Raw genomic sequence first — 14,260 nt, 5'->3', positions numbered from 1 at the left:
AGGGTATGGAATGCTTTGCCTGCAACGGTAGTAGATTTGCAAACTTTAGGTTGTCATTGGACAAACATACGGACGTACATGGAATAGTGTAGGTTAGATGGGCTTCAGGTTGGTATGACTGGTCGGCGAAACATCGAGGGCCGAAGGGCCTGTACTGCGCTGTAATGTTCTATGACAGCATGGGTTCAACTCTCACATATCACAATAGTAAGGCTCAGCAAATAATAATTAACCAGCATCTTCAGGATCATGGGTAAATGCTGAGAGAACCCTGTAGCTGGTGGTAATGCAGCCAGCACTTTCTTGGGATATTAACCCAGGACATAGCATGCCATCACCTACATCCTCAGGCTCTGGTTACCACTTATAGTTTTTATTCCCTCAAACATCTGTCAAGCATAGTTAACAGGAACCATAAAGGACCATAACTTGGCATACTGTGTTGACACGTGAAATACTCCGGTATGTTTCATATTACAAGTGTTCTCAGGCACAGGAACAGCAACTTGCGTCACAACTGATGGCATGGAGGTTTTGCTCTAATGTTCATGAGTTCATATGCTTTGGCCTTGATTCACACACCTCTTTCTCACACATGCAGTAACAACAATGCAGGATTGGGTATTCACGAAGATTCCACACTGCTTGTATTTCAGGGTAGACAGACAGTAGGCTGGAAGAACACAGCAAGCCAGGCAGCATCAGGTGGTGAAGTCATCGAAGTTTCAGGTGTAAACCTTCTTCAGGGCTGAATTCCCAGAGATTTGAGAGATATTGGAAGAAACCACCTATTTCTCAGTCTTTTGGAACTATAACCTGAATGGAAGTCAGGCTTTTATTTTATTCATTCATGTGATGTGGGCATTGCTGGCTGGGTTAGCATTTATTACTGAGCTGAAAATGTGTTGCTGGAAAAGCGCAGCAGGTCAGGCAGCATCCAAGGAACAGGAGAATCGACGTTTCGGGCATAAGCCCTTCTTCAGGAATGAGGAAAGTGTGTCCAGCAGGCTAAGATAAAAGGTAGGGAGGAGGGACTTGGGGGAGGGGCGTTGGAGGGGCGGTGGAGGGAGGTCAAGGTGAGGGTGATAGGCCGGAGTGGGGTGCGGGCGGAGAGGTCAGGAAGAAGACTGCAGGTTAGGAAGGCGGTGCTGAGTTCGAGGGATTTGACTGAGACAAGGTGGGGGGAGGGGAAATGAGGAAACTGGAGAAATCTGAGTTCTGACTCTCCTGTTCCTTGGATGCTGCCTGACCTGCTGCGCTTTTCCAGCAACACATTTTCAGCTCTGATCTCCAGCATCTGCAGTCCTCACTTTCTCCTTAGCATTTATTACCCCTTCCTAGTTGCCCGTAACGAGGTCGTAGTGAGCAACCTTCTTGAACCGCTGCAGTACAATTCTGTAGGCAAACCCACATGCTGTTAAAAGAGGGAATTCCAGAATTTTGACCCAGTGATACTCAAGGAATAGTAGTACATTTCGAAGTCAGAATGGTGTGCATCTTGGAACAGAACGTGTAAATGGTGGAGTTCTCATGTACCTGCTGTCCTTGTCCTTCGAGATGGCAGTGGCCATGGGTTTGGAAGATACTGACAAAGGAGCCTTGGAGAATTTCTGCAGTGTATCTTTTAGATGATACATACTGCCATAACTGAAAACCAGCAAAGTTGTGCATCTTGAAAATCAAGTGTTGCATACTGCTGAGTTGTGCAATACAATGTTGCCTTTTAGAAGCAAAAATAGGGAGATGTCATTAAGGAAATTCTGCCTAGCAACAGCTTTCTGGTTGGTTGAGCTTCAGAGTGTTCAAAGAAAGTGCAAGTGTTAAGAGCAACAGAGAATGAAAAAACTTCCAGACCCTGCAGACTGAGCGAGGACAAGAATGTGGACTTTTCATCTTCAGAATTTTGTTTACCCTGTCTGTATTCTTTTTCCATGTAAATGATCTTAATCATGGCTAAACGCATGTTTATATGGGACTTTGAAAGGCAATAGTTTAAGTTGCACAAATTAGAAATCCTTTCTTTCACTGTTTTTGTAAACATTAATTGAGTTGTAATAAATGGATTAGTTTTACAATAGCTGAAACATCCTAATATAGTTTCCTTTTATCCTGGATAGCACTCAGTTAGGCAAATTGGGTTTTGGTGATCTCACTGGGATTTTATACATTTATACATTTTGTGACAACTTGTGAAACGGTGGAGTATGATTATCAGCACACTATTCTAAGTTATGTTGTGACAACGATATTCACAACAAATGTGCACAAGTACATCACCCTTTACATTTACAGCACAAGTACAGCAGACAGAAGTTCACAACTTTAATGAAATGTACTTTTAATTGCTATACTCCATGCTGATCTCTAAATCACAGCACAAAGATAAATAAATGACATCAAAGGAACAACATGGATTCTGCAATATTCAGTTAAGGCTACTTAGTCTCTTTGAATAACTGTTCCCATGTTCACACTACCCTCCCACAAACCGAACATTTTATTACAATAAATACAAGCTATCAAATTAATATCCATGAGAGATATGGAAAAACGACTGCCACACATTCAACCTCCCTGTCATCTGTCAAGACATTCCACTAACACAATCACCCCATGTTGGCTAGAAAGCCATTTTAATTTATCTTATGTTGATCCCACAGATAATGTAAGACAGAAGTACTCAGGTACTGTGGTTTCTCGATCACACAACCATTTTGGGAACATTTTCAGGGCCAAATAGCAGAATTTATCCAGATCCATACACACAGCAGAATCTTTCTCCTAAGTTTTACTTATGCTCATAGTATACTTCTGCAGAAACATGCACTCCATTATTCTGCCACAGTTCTTTGACATCCGCACTAGTGTCGTCAGCCACAGGTCAATGAGTATTCCTTTCACCTGGGATCCATCCACTAGAGACCTGAATTAATAACGTAACTGTACAATGGAGTGGAATAAATCGATCCAGGCAGCTAGAGTACTTCGAGACCTCATCACTTGCCCAAATCACAGTCAAAAGAGCCCATCTGCAGAGGTGAGGTGCAAGTGACTAGCCTTGACATCAAGGCAGCATTTGATAGAGCATGACATTAAGGAGCCCTAGTAAAACTAGAGTCAGAGGGAATTCGTGGGGAGGGGAAACGCTCCACTGGTTAGAATCTTATCTAGTACAAAAGATAGATGTTGGTCGTGATTATCAGCTTCGTCCCAGACATCACTGTGGGGGTAGTGTTCCAGGCCCAATCACCTTCACCTGCTTCAATTACCTTCCTTCCATCAGAAAGTCAGAAGTGGGGATGATGACTGCACAATGTTCAGCACCATTTGTGACTTCTCAGATACTGAAGCAGTCCATACCCAAATGCAGCAAGACCTGGCAATATCCAGGTTTAAACTGATAAGTGGCAAATAAAATTTATGCCACAGTGTGTCAAGCAATGATCATCTCTACATGATAATCTAATCATATCGCCTTCATTGGCATTATTGACACCGAATCCCTGCAATCAACTCCCTGATCAGAAACTGAACTGGACTAGGCATATAAATACTGTGGCTACAAGAAAAGGGTAGCTGCCGGGAATCCTGCAACAAGTAACACACTTCCTGATTCCTCAAAGTCTATCCATCATTGCAAAGTACAAGACAGAAATATGATGAAATTCTCTTGATTTGCCTGCATCAATGCAACTTTAACACCACAAGAAATTCAACAATATCCAGGACAAAGCAGCCCATTTAATTGGAATCCCATTCATCACCAGTACTCAGTGGCAGTAACGTGTACAATCTCCAAGATGCTCTGCATTAACTCACCAAACCTCCATCAAGAAAACTTTCCAAACCCACCACTTCGCCCACCGAGGACGACCTTGGTAGCAGATACATGGGCACACCATCACCTGCAAGATCCCACCACCCTGACTTGGAACAACACAGCTCCTTCACTGTTGCTGGGTCAAAATCCTATAACTCCTTTCCTAATAATATTGTGGAAAACTGTACACCAGATGGACTGCAGCGGCTAAAAAGGAGCAGCTCAAGGACAATCAGGGATGAGCAAAAATGCTGTGCCTACTAAAGACCCTCAGATCCCATGAAAGGATTTTTTAACATTTGTGTGTACCCACAAATTGTCATTTTTATGCTGTGCTGACAGGTAACCTGCATGTTAATGGAATAAAAGGTCCTTCGCATCATCATCTCTTCTTCTCAGGCAGCACCTGAGACTGAGGGAGACTTGCTTCTACTCTGGATTGATGGGTGCGAAAATAGATGAAGAGCCTAGTGTGGGTTCTGCAGAATCTGCCATGCATGGGACAGCTGGCTATATGAAGGGTCAGATAGAGGGACGGTTTGGTGGCTTGTGCTTGCCCTCCAACTCCTAGATTTAGCCTCTGTATTTTCTGACGAAGTCTCTCAAATATGTTCAGCCTCTTCAGAAATGAACCTTCTCTGTTTTAGTCAGTCACCAGCCAGGCTTGCTCCTAAATCAATGAGGATGCACAAGACCATATGATCGCACGTGTTTGGCCATTGAGAATCTGCACTCGTACAAAGGCAGCAACTTTGATGTGGCTTTCCCTCCTGCTGTCATTTGCTTTCTTTTAAAACTATGATAAAGACCTTAATAAAGAATTGGTGATCCTATAAGTTCATAAGATATCGGAGCAGAATTAGGCTATTCGGCCCATCGTGTCTGCCCCGCCATTCGATCATAGCTGATATGCTCCTCACTGCATTTTCCTGCCTTCTTTACATAACCCTTCAACTCATTACCAATTAAAAATCTGTCCAACTTCTCCAAGTTACTCACTGTCCCAGCATCCATTTCACTGTGGGGTAGCGAGTTCCACATATTCACAACACTTTCAGAGAAGTAGTTTCTCCTCAATTTTGTTTTAAATTTGCTACCCCTTACCCTCAGATGATGATCTCTCATCCTAGAATATCCCACAAGAAGGAGGATCCGCTCCACGCTTATTTTATCCAGACCTTTTATCGTCTTGAATACCTCAATTTGATCTCCCTTCATTCTTCTAAATTCCACAGAGTATAGGCCTAAATTGTTCAATGTCTCTTCATATGACAAGCTCCATCTCTGGGTTCAATCTAGTGAACCTCCTCTGAACTGTCTCCAATGCCATGACATCTTTCCTCAAATAAGGGACCAAAACTGTGCACAATACTCCAGATATTGCAAATCCCTTGTATAATTGCAACAATACTTCCTTACCTTTATATTCTATTCTAATATTATATTGTATATTATATTATATTCTTTTAGCTATAAAAGCCTACATTCCATTCACCTTCTTTATTACCTGCTGTACCTGCATGCTCGTTTGCTGTGCCTCATGAACAAGGAGACCCAGATCCCTCTCTGCACTGGAGCACCCTGAAGTCTTTTCCCACTTAGATAATAGGTCACCTTCTCATTTTTTCGACCAAAAGGCAGTACCTCACACTTATCTATGTTAAACTCCATCTGTCACATTTTGGCCCACTCTCCTAACCTATCTATATATAGTTGTAAGGTTCTTATTTCCTCATTGCAATTTACCAACCCGTCTATTACTGTGTCATCTGCACATTTGGCTACTTTGATCCCTGTATCTAAGTTGTTAACGCAGGTTGGAAATAGCTGGGGTCCAACGACCTAACCCTGTGGCATCGCACTAGTTACATCTTGCCATTCAGAAAAAAAAATTATCCTGACTCTCTGTCTTCTGTCCATCAGCCAGTCATTTATCCAGGCTAATAAATTACCCCGAAGCCCATACGATCCAACTTTGTGAATTAATCTTTTGTACAGCATCTTATCAATGCCTTCTGGAAGTCCAGATATATTACATATATGGCACAGAAATAGTTTAACAGGTCCACACCAGAGTTCATGCTTCATTTCAGCCTCCTCCTACCAGTTTCCATTTAACTCTATCCATTTTTATCTCCTTTAAGGTCTTATCCAGCTTCACCTTGAATGCATCTATGCTATTCTTCTGAACCATTCCCAGCTAAAAGTTCCAGATTGTCACCACCCTCTGGGTAAAGTCTTTTCTCCTGAACTTGCTATTGGATTTATAGAGTCATTAACAGCACAGGAGAACGATACACAGACCTAGTCCATGCAGCTCATCACAGAACAATCTTATCAATGCCATATCTCCATGTTTGTCCCATAGCCTATGGGGTCAGAGAATCTGAACGTTAACCTTGGAGCTAAAATTCCTCATCCCTGGAATCACTCTGGTCAATCTCCTCTGCACCCTCTCGTGGACCCTCTTGACATTTCTGAAGCTTGGCAAGCAGAATTGGATACAATATTTTAATTGGGGCCTGATCAAACATTTAGTTTTAAATTTGCTCATGGGAAGTGGGTGTCACTGTTTAGGCCAGGATTATTCCCATCTTCAATTGGTCCTTGAGAAGGTGGTGATGAGCTGTCTTCTGAAACCACTGCAGTCCTGAGGGTGTGGGTACACCCATAGTGCTGTTAGGAAGGGAGCCCCAGGATTTTGACCCAGTGACAGTGAAAGAACAGTAATGTGCTTCCAATTCAAGATGGTGCGTGGCTTGGAGGGGAACTTGCTGGTAGCGTTCCCATGCATCTGCTGCCCTGATCCTTCTAGGTGGTAGCGATCTGGCTTTAGAACGTGTTGTCAAAGGAGGTTTGGTGCAAAACTGCAGTGCAACTTACAGGTGGTACATTCTGTTGCCATTGATCATGAATCAGCTCAATGCTGAAGGTGGGAGACGGGGTGTCAATGAAATTAGCTACTTTGTCCTGGGTGATGACAGACAACTTGAGTATTGTTTAAGCTACAGTCATCCAGACAAATGGAAAGTATTCTCCAAGAAAAATAATAGGCCTGAGGATTGAGAACAGTTTAGAATTTAGCAAAGAAGGATTGAGGGATTAAGTAAGAAGAGGAAAATACAGTCCAAAAATAAGCTTGCAGGGAACACAAAGACTGACACTAAGAGTTTCTATAGGTACGTGAAGAAAAAGAGAGTGGTGAACACAAATGTAGGTCCCCTACAGACAGAACTGGGGAATGTATAATAGGGGACAAAGAAATGGCTGAGCAACTGAGTACATATTTTGTTTCTGTTTTCACAAAAGAGACACAAATCAGATACCAGAAACATTGGAGAACTTAGCGCAAGATTTAGTGACAGGGAAGAACTGAGAGAGATCAATATTAGTAGAGAAATGATGCTGGCTAAATTGCTGGAATTGAAGGTGGATAAATCCTCAGAGGCTGATCATTTCCATCCCAGAGTACTTAAGGAAGTGGCTCTAGAGATAGTGGATGCATTGATCGTCATCTTCCAGGAGTCCATTGACTCCGGAACAATCCCTGGAGATTTTGAATATTACAGTGACAACGGGAGATAGGGAGAAAACAGGGAATTATAAACCAATAAGCCTAACATCAGTAGTGGGAAAAATTCTCGAATCCAATTTCAAGGACTTTGTAGCAAAGCATTTAGATTTATGAAGGGGAAATCATACTTGACAAATCTGTTGGAATCCTGTGGAGATGTAACTAGTAGAGTTGACAAGGATGAGCCAGTCAATGCAGTACGTTTGGACTTTGTCAAATGCTTTCTGAAAGTCCCACATAAGAGATAATTGTGCAAGATTCCAGGGACAGCAGGAGGAGAGATGGACTAAGTTTGGATTGTTTTCGCTGGAGTTCAGATGAATGAGGGGGAATCTCATACAGACTTATAAAATTCTAACAGGACTAGACAGGGTAGATGCAGGGAAGATGCTCCCGATGGTGGCATGTCCAGAACCAGGGGTGTCACAGTTTGAGGATTTAGAGTAGGCCATTAAGGATGGAGATGAGGAGACTTTTCTTCACCCAAAGACTAGTGAGCCTGCGAAATTCATTACCACAGGAAGCAGTTGATGCTAAAACATTGATTGTATTTGTGAGGAGGCTAGATATCAAACTTGGGGCAAATAGGATCAAATGTGATGGGGAGAAAGCAGGATGAGGCTATGGAGTTGGATGATCAGCCATGATCTTGATGACTGGCACAACAGGCTCAAAGGGCCGAATGGCCAACTCCTGCTCCTATGTCTCTATTCCACCATGGGCGGCACGGTGGCACAGTGGTTAGCACTGCTGCCTCACAGCGCCAGAGACCCGGGTTCAATTCCCGCCTCAGGCGACTGACTGTGTGGAGTTCTCCCCGTGTCTGCGTGGGTTTCCTCCGGGTGCTCCGGTTTCCTCCCACATCACCAAAGATGTGCAGGGTCAGGTGAATTGGCCATACTAAATTGCCCGTAGTGTTAGGTAAGGGGTAAATGTAGGGGTATGGGTGGGTTTCGCTTCGGCGGGTCGGTGTGAACTTGTTGGGCCGAAGGGCCTGTTTCCACACTGTAATGTAATCTAATCTAATCTAAAAAATCTAATCTATACTCCTTGTGCAGTGTAGTGTAGTGAGTGAAAAGGGAGTGGGAGAGAGGAGGGCTGCAGGATTCATAGAACATAGAACATAGAACAATACAGCACAGCACAGAACAGGCCCTTCGGCCCACGATGTTGTGCCGAACATTTGTCCTAGCTTAAGCACCCATCCATGTACCTATCCAATTGCCGCTTAAAGGTCACCAAAGATTCTGACTCTACCACTCCCACAGGCAGCACATTCCATGCCCCCACCACTCTCTGGGTAAAGAACCCACCCCTGACATCCCCCCTATACCTTCCACCTTAAATTTATGTCCCCTTGTAACACTCTGTTGTACCCGGGGAAAAAGTTTCTGACTGTCTACTCTATCTATTCCTCTGATCATCTTATACACCTCGATCAAGTCACCCCTCATCCTTCGCCGTTCCAATGAGAAAAGGCCCAGCACTCTCAACCTATCCTCGTACGACCTATTCTCCATTCCAGGCAACATCCTGGTAAATCTTCTCTGCACCCTCTCCAAAGCTTCCACATCTTTCCTAAAGTGAGGCGACCAGAACTGCACACAGTACTCCAAATGTGGCCTAACCAAAGTCCTGTACAGTTGCAACATCACTTCACGACTCTTGAATTCAATCCCTCTGCTAATGAACGCTAATACACCATAGGCCTTCTTACAAGCTCTATCCACCTGAGTGGCAACTTTCAAAGATCTATGAACATAGACCCCAAGATCCCTCTGTTCCTCCACCTCACTAAGATCCCTACCGTTAACCCTGTATTCCGCATTCTTATTTGTCTTTCCAAAATGGACAACCTCACACTTGGCAGGGTTGAACTCCATCTGCCACTCCTCAGCCCAGCTCTGCATCATATCTAAGTCTCTTTGCAGCCGACAACAGCCCTCCTCACTATCCACAACTCCACCAATCTTCGTATCATCTGCAAATTTACTGACCCACCCTTTGACTCCCTCATCCAAGTCATTAATAAAAATTACGAACAGCAGAGGACCCAGAACTGATCCCTGCGGAACTCCACTTGTAACTGGGCTCCAGGCTGAATATTTACCATCTACCACCACTCTGACTTCGACCGGTTAGCCAGTTTTCTATCCAATTGGCCAAATTTCCCACTATCCCATGCCTCCTGACTTTCCGCATAAGCCTACCATGGGGAACCTTATCAAATGCATTACTAAAATCCATGTATACTACATCCACTGCTCTACCCTCATCCACATGCTTGGTCACCTCCTCAAAGAATTCAATCAGACTTGTAAGGCAAGACCTACCCTTCACAAATCCATGCTGGCTGTCCCTAATCAAGCAGTGCCTTTCCAGATACTCATAAATCCTATCCCTCAGTACCCTTTCCATTACTTTACCTACCACCGAAGTAAGACTAACTGGCCTGTAATTCCCGGGGTTATCCCTATTCCCTTTTTTGAACAGGGGCACAACATTCGCCACTCTCCAGTCCCCTGGTACCACCCCCGTTGACAGTGAAGATGAAAAGATCATTGCCAACGGTACTGCAATTTCCTCTCTTGCTTCCCACATAATCCTCGGATATATTCCCATCAGGCCCGTGGGACTTGTCTATCCTCAAGTTGTTCAAAATGTCCAACACATCTTCCTTCCTAACATGTATCTCCTCTAGCTTACCAGTCCGTTTCACACTCACCTCTTCAACAATACGGTTCCTCTCATTCGTAAATACTGAAGAAAAGTACTCATTCAAGACCTCTCTATCTCTTCCGACTCAATACACAGTCTCCCACTACTGTCCTTGATCGGACCTACCCTCGTTCTCGTCATTCTCATGTTTCTCACATACGCATAAAATGCCTTGGGGTTATCCTTGATCCTATCCGCCAGAGATTTTTCATGCCCTCTCTTGGCTCTCCTAATCCCTTTCTTCAGGTCCCTTCTGGCTATCCTGTATCCCTCCACTGCTCTGTCTGAACCCTGTTTCCTCAACCTTATGTAAGCCTCCTTCTTCTTCTTTACAAGACATTCAACCTCCCTCGTCAACCAAGGTTCCCTCACACGACCATTTCTTTCCTGCCTGACCGGTACATACATATCAAGGACACGTCGTATCTGTTCCTTGAAAAAGTTCCACATTTCCACGACATCCTTCCCCGACAGCCTACGCTCACAACTTATGCTCCTCAGATCCTGTCTTACAGCATCGTAATTCCCCTTCCCCCAATTGTAAAACCTACCCTGTTGCACGCACCTATCTCTCTCCATAACCAAGGTGAAAGTCACAGAATTGTGGTCACCATCACCAAAATGTTCACCCACTAACAAGCCCATCACTTGTCTCGGTTCATTACCGAGTACCAAATCCAAAATGGCCTCCCCTCTGGTCGGACAATCTATAAACTGTGTTAGGAAAGCTTCCTGGACACACTGCACAAACACCGCCCCATCCAATCTACTTGATCTAAAGAGCTTCCAATCAATATTTGGGAAGTTGAAATCGCCCATGACTACTACAAGCTTCTGACCTGCTTTTGTAGCCACTGTATTTATATGCCACTCTAGTTCAGTTCCTCGTCATTGATAACCCCAGGATAGAGACGATTCAGTAATGATTATGCGAATGATTCTCTCTTATTGAAGATGATCATTGACTGGCACTTGTCTAGTGTCAATGTTACTTGCCATTGTCAACACAAGTCTGGAAATCGCTGCATTTGGAGATGGACTGCTTCGGTATCTGAGGAGTCACATGTAAGAACAGAAAAAATACAAGCAAGAATAGGCCAATCAGTCCCTCGAACCTGTACATCATTTAACAAAATGATGGATATTCTCCTCCCTCTTAGCACTATTCCCCTATCCCTCAATTACAACATGGAGATGTACACCACAGATGTACACCTTCGGCCCAACTTGCCTATGCTGACCAGATATCCTAAATTAATCTAGTCCCATTTACCAGCATTTGGCCCATATCCATGAAACATGATGATGGCAGTGTAACAGCGCAGCTTGTGGGCTCCTCATCCCAGGAGCTTGTCTACTCTGTCTGCCTTTTACTTTTATCTTTCTCTGCTTTTTCTTAATGTTTCCATTTATTATATCTTCTTTAACTTCTTTGATGGAGACATCTCCCGGCTCAGACCCAGCAAAGAGGAAACATCCAGCCTATCGTGGTGGTCTCGGCCTGAGGCAGTAGTCTCCCATTGTAGTAGCCTTATCGCAGAGGGGGGAGTCTCAGCTTGGCGCGGCAGTCTCCAGGTGTGGCAATCTTGTCCTGTTGTGGAGGTCTTCTTCAGCCTCGGCTTCCAGGCATTCCAACAGCCTGGCATGACTATCTTTACCCGTGTCAGCGTGGGGGTCTTGTCCCAGCGTGTGGTGTTGAGGTCTCATTCTGTATGGAGGTCTTATGTTCCAGCCAGAAGTGGCAGTCACTCTCTGAAGCTGCCAAATTTGCAAGGCGGCAAAAGATCACACCACTCCAGTCGGAGCTCCTCTACTCGCCAGCCCCTTTCCCTTCTGTTTATCTCCCCTTTGTAGCTTTTCTTTTGATTAGATTAGATTACTTCCAGTGTGGAAACAGGCCCTTTGGCCCAACAAATCCACACCAAACTGCCAAAGCGGTGGGCACAGTGGTTAGCACTGCTGCCTCACAGCGCTAGAGACCCGGGTTCAATTCCCGCCTCAGGCGACTCTGTGTGGAGTTTGTACATTCTCCCTGTGTCTGTGTGGGTTTCCTCCGGGTGCTCCGGTTTCCTCCCACAGTCCAAAAATGTGCAGGTCAGGTGAATTGGCCATGCTAAATTGCCCGTAGTGTTAGGTGAAGGGGTAAGTATAGGGGAATGGGTCTGCGTGGGTTGCGCTTTGGCGGGTCTGTGTGGACTTGTTGGGCCGAAGGGCCTGTTTCCACACTGTAAGTAATCTAACCTGCACATCTTTAGACTGTGGGAAGAAACCGGGCCACCGTGCCGTCCGGGTTCAATTCTTTTCTTTCCCACCCCCCAACCCCTCCGGGAGTGGAACAGAGACCCACGGTGGCTGAGTGAGCATGGGCTGAGTCCAGCGCAGAGCGAACAGGCCAATTCCAAGAGTGGCAGCAAGATGAAGTCCTTGATGGAGGACAAAACTGAAAGGCCTTGTGTTCTGAGGCCAGCAGGCATGGACTGGAACTGAAGTACCTCTGGTGACTTGTTAGCATTCTGCCTTTTTTCAACTGATCCATCCTCATCTATACTTTCTACTCTGTAACTACACTTGACCGTATCTGCACCTGGGTACACAGTACATAAGATGGCTCCAAAAGATGATATAACAATTTTTCATTGCACTCATTTGAGTGCACATGCCAATGAAAGCTATTTTGATTCTTGCTCCTGGGGTGGGGGGGGGAGGGGGTCTCCACTTGGTAGGGGGTCTTGTCCCAGTGTAGAGGTATCATCAATGCGGAAGTCTTCTTCGACAACAGCTTCCGGGTATTCAAGTGCTCATCATGGGTGGCATGGTGGCTCAGCGGTTAGCACTGCTGCCTCACAGCACCAGGGTCCCAGGTTCAATTCCAGCCTCGTGCGACTGTCTGTGTGGAGTTTGCACATTCTCCCCGTGTCTGCGTGGGTTTCCTCCGGGTGCTCAGGTTTCCTCCCACAGTCCAAAGATGTGGAGGTCAGGTGAATTGTCCATAGTGTTCGGTGCATTAGTCAGAGGGAAATGGGTCTGGGTGGGTTACTCTTCGGAGGGTCGGTGTCGGGACCCCACACTGTAGGGAATCTAATCTGAATTGACTTTCCCCAAACTGAAATTGATCTAAGATGAACTGTGTCTTAATTTTTATTTTTTCCATGTTATATGTGACTTCTGTTAATAACACGGGCGCCATGGTATGAATACTTACAAAACTTTTCACTGTGTTATTTTTAAAAATACACATGACAATAAATTAGGAAGGGCTCTGGCCCAAAACGTCGATTCTCCTGCTCCTTGGATGCTGTCTGACCTGCTGTGCTTTTCCAGCAACACACTCTCGACTCTGTCCATCTCTGAACCATGACTCTGTCATTGCTAAGATATCACAGTCCCATGTTCCTAACCATGCCCTGAGTTCATCTGCTTCCCTGTTAGGCCTCTTGCATGGAAATAAATGCAGTTTAATTTTTCAGTTCTCCCTCGTTCTGTGCTTTGTTCCTTTTCCCAACTGTACCAGTCTCCGTTGATCTCTTTCCTCACTATCTCCCTGGGTCCCACCCCCCCCAACCTTAGAAGTTTAAGTCCTCCCAAGCAGCTTAAACAATCTCCCCACCAGTGTATTAGTCCCCTTCCAATTCAAGTGCAACCCGTCCTTCCTATACAGGTCACTTCTACCCCAGAAGAGATTCCAATGATCCAAAAATGTGCACCCTTCTCCCCTGCACCAGCTCCTCAGCCACTTATTCATCTGCTCTATCCTCCTTTTCCTACCCTCAGAAGCTCATAGCACCGGGAGTAATCACGATATTACCACCCTCAAGGACCTTTTTTTAAAATTCCTGCCTAACTTCCTACATTCTCTCCTCAGAATCTCACCCTTTTCTCTTCCTATGTCGTTAGTTGCAATGCATACAATGATCTTCTGCTGGTCTGTCTCCCCTTTGAGAATATTCTGCACCCTCTCCAAGATATCCTTGATCCTGGCATCAGGGAGGCAACACATCATTCTGATTTCTCGCTGCCGGCTGCAGAAACATCTGCCTTTGCCTCTGACTAGAGAGTCCCCTATCATCATTGATTGCTTGGAACCTGGCATACCCCTCATTACATTAGAGCCAGTTTCAGTATCAGAAACTTAGCTGTCACAGCTATTT

General features: G+C 44.9%; 1 protein-coding gene across 2 annotated transcripts in view; it reads right to left on the bottom strand.

Annotated features, from left to right (window-relative positions):
• spryd3 (SPRY domain containing 3) overlaps positions 1–14,260 on the bottom strand; it is a 384,202-nt gene that overhangs the window by 337,826 nt on the left and 32,116 nt on the right. The gene's annotated exons all lie outside the window — the stretch shown is intronic.

The sequence above is a fragment of the Chiloscyllium plagiosum genome, unplaced genomic scaffold (assembly GCF_037043375.1).
Source record: "Chiloscyllium plagiosum isolate Xiang-an unplaced genomic scaffold, Cpla_swu_hap1 HiC_scaffold_53X, whole genome shotgun sequence".
In the NCBI taxonomy this organism is placed as follows: domain Eukaryota; kingdom Metazoa; phylum Chordata; class Chondrichthyes; order Orectolobiformes; family Hemiscylliidae; genus Chiloscyllium; species Chiloscyllium plagiosum.
The sequence above is the reverse complement of the archived record's forward strand: the minus strand, read 5'-3'. Positions and strand labels throughout refer to the sequence as shown.